Below are 5,585 nucleotides of genomic sequence, written 5' to 3'. Positions count from 1 at the left end.
TGTGTTGTGTGTGTGTGCATGCGTATGTGTGCGTGGGTGGCGGTGTTTTTGTGTATGTCTGTGTATATGCATCTGTATAATATATCGTCGATGGGATTCACAAACCGGCTACATGCAAAAATTTCAAAAATCTTTTTATTTGCTTAATGAATAGTAAATAGCCTAATACGTGTCCCCAATAAATATTAGGTTCGAAAAAAAACTAAAAATATGTTTTAATTGAGACTTCCCAAAACGGACACCTGCAGCTGATGGAAAAATGGGATCGCCAAACCGGCCATGTACATAGCCGCATCGGTTTCACCAGACCGTCGCGACATGCGTTGACACGTGCCATCGAAAACCGGCTACATGCTTCCCCGCCGTGCATCACCCCGACCGTTCCGTATGGGTTTTTTTCTCTTGAACTAGACAGAATTGTAAACTGTTATCAGTGTTGTTATAGTCAACAATAAAGTGACTTATAATATAAAGCATTTGTGTGATTCGATTTACTAGATTAGATTTGTCATTAATGTATGCATCTAGATGAGACATAAGAACATGAAAGATCAATAGAGTTCCAGCCATATTATGGGCCCGCACCTTTACAACAAGCTCTCTCTCTTCTTCACCTCCTCCTTCTCCTTTTCCTTCTCCTTCTCCTTCTCCTTCTCCTCCTTCTTCTTCTTCTTCTTCTTCTTCTTCTTCTTCTTCTTCTTCTTCTTCTTCTTCTTCTTCTTCTTCTTCTTCTTCTTCTTCTTCTTCTTCTTCTTCTTCTTCTTCTTCTTCGCCTACATTAATTGTTGTATAATAGCACACTCTAGTGTTAGCTGCTGCAGAGCAGCTGTAATAGCAGTAGTAGTGCCATCATCATCATCAGCAGCAGCAGTAGTAGTAGTAGCAGCAGAAGTAGTTCTTGTACTGGCAGTTTGAAGCAACATCAGTAGCAGCAGAAGTAGTAAAACCTCCGCCGGCGTCATCTATGATTCACGATTGATAAAGAAAGGACCAAGAACAAGTCATCGAAAGAGAGAAAAAAACTCCCGAAATATGAAATGGCTATCTTTGTCAGGTTTACAGAATAGTTCATAATAATTAATGCTAATCCTTTTCAAATAGGCCTACCACTTTCTTGACATTTTGACATGAGTCTGGCTGAGGATACATGATGGATTCCCTATCTCGCGGAAGATGCCCGGTCAAGCTGAGTCTGGCAAAGACATTGGAGAAGACCGTGGACGATGGCAAGTGCACTCCAGCAAATTTTCCACGATTCACCCCTATCATGGAGCCACGGTATTGCCCATGGCTATCACCATCGACTCCGATTCACCCTGGTGTTTTGAACATTTCACTTTCAGAAAGTGTCGATGGTCTTCTTAAGAATGACCCTGAGTTTGAGATTTTTCTTTATACTATTGCCAGAGATCCCTACAGCTGTAGGCAGCAATCACAAGGGAACTAATGGACATAGAATTGGAAGGCGGTGGAATGCATGTATGATGTGTGATGTAAGCAGAAGGAATGGATTCTTGCGACAAGATTATGGACAAGTGCGGCAGGGAGGTGGGTAGAAGAGGAATGGAAGAAAGAAATGGTAAAATTGATCCTTGTGGGGGACTGCCTTCTCGAAAGTAACAGATTGACTAGCACAACTGGAGACAAAATGAGACCAAAAGGCTGGAATAACAAAAGCTAGAATAGCTCAACAAATCCAAAAAGGCACTCTTGTCAGAATAGTAGATACCATTGTGACGAATTCAGTTATAAGGAAAGAGACAGATTTTTTAAAAGCAGTATGGAGACTCACATGGGTACAGAAGCGTACATTTGTAATTCATTTTTTAAAAAGAGGATGTGATGGGGAAGAGTGTTTGGTGCGTCTGGATCAAGCCGGTCTGAAGAGACCAAAGGTTCAGAAAATAAAGCGCATTCAGGTATTTTCAGCAATGTAGCTGCCAGTTTGCGGAGAAAGTTTGCTGACAGTTCTTTATTATGTCAACCATCGGACTTTGGAACATGTGTTAGGAACTGGGCGATGAACGAGCAGTCAAACATGAATGCACGTGTGGCCGATGCATCCTCAGTGTTGAGGGATTCTTCAACAAGTTATCACGAGTATCATTACATTACTGTATGGCTCAACTAAGCTGTACCTTGAGACCACTTTCCAAAGTTTTGCTGACGTGTAATGGCTCTACACTTCAGAGTAAACAGAAATGAAGCAATTCTCCTTCTGGTGAAGCAAATTTTCGACGAGCTCAACTTGGCTCTGTTCTATCCTTGTGAGTATTGTTGCGATATTTACGTGATTATTGCGGCAACGTGCGTGAACACGCTTGGTTGAAACATTGAAAGTGAAGAAACAAACAGAAAGCCACAGCCGACAAGGAAATAGCCATCATGTCCTTAGGTGAAGATGAAAAACACTCTGGTGTTGAATGGACGTGCCAGCTGTTCCTTTGGCATTAGGAAGCAATGCGTCTTCTCAGTATTACAAAATTGAAATATCGGTGCATCATTTTACGTTCTACAACGTTGTTGAGAACGATGTGGTGGGCTGAGGCAGAACGAATTTGCAACGTACATAATCAACTTTGTGAAAGGAATCCTGGCTGCCAAAAGTAACTCTTATACGGTGATGATTGGACATACCAAACCGATATTCGACATCGGCAAAGCCGCTTCTTATTTGTGCCATGAAACAGGGTTCAAATAGAACAAAGAAAACCAGGAAAGGAGCATCTTACAAACAGACGTGGGTTTCCCAGCTCAACTATATCGAGAGGAGGTTGAAGACTCCCCTACCTATGTGTCAGCCCAGTATGTCCATAAAACACAGTCATCACGCTCAAACCCCATCCATACCATGTGAAATATCTGCAACACCAACAACTTTCAGGATTACAAGAGCATGTCCGACCATTTTCAACCCAGCAGGAGAGTCAAGGACTCTTCGGTGACGGACAGGAGGTGTATCCTGATGAGTCACGGAGGTGAGCCCCACCAAATTCTCCCAAGAGGTCAAACCAACCAAAGTGGGAGCTGGTTGACCCAACGCCTGCCTACACTAGCTCCGGGAAAATGAAAAACGGAGAAATACTAACATGTCCAAACGGTGTAAGAGGTCATGCCAGTTGAATACCATCCATTTTACCACGCTCTGTCAACTGACTAGCACCGAACATTGCTCATAGGGAAAGTAGAGACTTACAATCATGGAATTCAAATGTGATTTTGTCGTCTATGTAGCTTACACTGTTTCATTGTTTATTATAACGTAGGAACTCAAGCGTGAGAGATGATGAAAGTTAGTACACAGGAAAAATGAGCCCATCTATGTGCAATCAAACGATACTAATATTCTTTCAATCACGCCCCAGATAAAAAGATGCAAAGAGACCAAGTTTTAAATGTTATTATAATTCAGCCGAGAATCGAACCCATGACCTCCCGATCCAGATTAGAGCCCCGAGACCAACGTTTGCCATACCAAGGCCCTGCCCTTTGGGGGTATCGAACAAAAGTGGAGGTTTCTCAGATAAATGCTAAAAAAAAAGTCTTGTCCTGGCTTTTTAAACAACTTAATTTGTGTTGGTTTGGGTTTTTGTTTGATATTTTTGTAAACACAGCCATGTCTTCTTACCAACAATTCTAGTCAAACAATTGATGACCTGACACATTGGGATATTTCACGTAGTACAGCTAAAGTTCCACACTGGCAGATATAGTCCCTTTTCCTCTTGAATAATCTAATAGTGTTGATAGGGCATTGAACCTTAACCATTGCACATGTTTTAGTACATGTATTGGCCTTCAGACATCGGGTCGACGACTTCTCCTAGTACTGGTCACCTAATGTAAAATACTAGGCGAGAGAGCAGCTAGGATGTTAAATTGAATTGATTAAAATTTCCATCATGAATCGACAGGTAACAAAGTTTGAACCCACACATGCCAGTAACCAGGGTTAATTAATTTACAGACAAAGGGCCAGTCAAAGCACTAAACTTGTCATTCTGATCTAAAACATTTTGTGTATGAATCGACCAGGTTAAGATTCCAACACAGTTTGAACCAGTCAGCTTCCATTAAGATAGATCTATTAGTTCAAATTAATACTATAACTCGCCGTCGTCCATGTTCATCTAGGTCTTTACTTATTATGACGGCGAACAGTGGCACACAGTTGTGACGAACCGGCTACATGCCGCCTCGTGCCACGGCTGTGCGGGAAGCGTCCTGCGCGAACCGGCCACCTGCAGAGAACCGGCCACCTGCATTGTGCTGCACATTTTTTGTGATTCCATAACCGGCTACATGCGATATAAAACTATCGGTTGTGGTATTTAAGAAAAATCAAGTAGTATTTGGTCCCAACACTTATAACTTAACCTTTTGTATAAAAATTTGAAAGATTGTGCTGCGCGTTTTAACAATAATCAGTTTTTTGTCCCTCCTGTAAAATTTGCCTTTCTGCATGTAGCCGGTTTGTGAATCCCATCGACGATATTATAGATCATCTCCCTATGACTCATGGGTATCTGGTCTTCGAGGGAATTTCATGACCACTAGATATTAGTTTGAAAGTGCTCCTACAATTTAGCATGCACATAGCAAAATCGGAATGATGCCGAACTCTCTCTGTTATGTAACAATTTCTCAATATTATATGCATTATAACTTACAAAGAATACACATTTTTAATCAGAAAAATTTCGGGACTGGAAAATCGAACAGATATGAGATATGAGTGTTTTGCTATGGGCATGTTTGCTCTGTGCATTCTAGACAGTATTTTTAAAAGTTACAGTATACTTGAGCATCAAAAGGAATAAACGAAGATTAACACGCTTATCATTACTTTCTATTCCTCAAACCTTTTAAAGTTTTATGTCTCGAACAATAAAGTGCTCTATTGTGGTTTGCTCCTTCTTTCCTATCAAGCATCTCTCATCTTCATCTCTCCTTTCCTTTGTATGAAACTCTACAGTAATACCTCTAATCTTCAGTACTTATATCACCCAACTGTTTTGCAAGTGCCATAAAACTCATACTAAAACTTAACTAAAGCAAAGAACGTACCAACGGGATTCATGTCCTGTTCAGCATCACTCTCATTGACGTAAATGTTGACTGCTGAGACCATATATGCAGTCCCATTAACTTGAATGCTCGAGGACATTTTGTAGAATTCTGAATAGAGTTTGGAGCCCAGCAGCATCAGCATGTCAGTAGTCACATCTCGAGAGAACATTGCCGAACTGACAACTACAGTTCTGTGTGTATAGAAAGAGGGGGAGTGTTTATAAGGGGAGAAAAAAGACTGAAAGAGAATGAAAGGTGAATGAGGTTTTGGGGGGTGAAGTAAGAGGAGATGGGGGTAGGGGCTTGGGGGGGGGGGGGGGTAAGATAGGGTAGGATTTGAGGTGGGGGTGGGGGTGGAAGAGAAGAGGTCAAATAAGTGGTGAGGGTTAAGTGAGGGGGGGGGGTTGTGACAGGGAAAAGTGGGGCTGGGTGATGTGAGGGGAAGGAAAGGTGGAGCAGGGGGGGGGGGGATATGAGGGTGAAGTGATATGGGAGATTTTAGGTGAGAAGGATAA

General features: G+C 41.8%; 1 protein-coding gene across 1 annotated transcript in view; it reads right to left on the bottom strand.

Moving 5' to 3' along the window:
• LOC101847900 (PC3-like endoprotease variant B) overlaps positions 1-5,585 on the bottom strand; it is a 29,969-nt gene that overhangs the window by 15,365 nt on the left and 9,019 nt on the right. The window lies entirely within an intron of this gene.

The sequence above is a fragment of the Aplysia californica genome, unplaced genomic scaffold, assembly GCF_000002075.1.
Source record: "Aplysia californica isolate F4 #8 unplaced genomic scaffold, AplCal3.0 scaffold00566, whole genome shotgun sequence".
Taxonomy (NCBI): domain Eukaryota; kingdom Metazoa; phylum Mollusca; class Gastropoda; order Aplysiida; family Aplysiidae; genus Aplysia; species Aplysia californica.
Note: the sequence above shows the minus strand (reverse complement) of the source record. Positions and strands in the feature narration are given on the sequence as shown.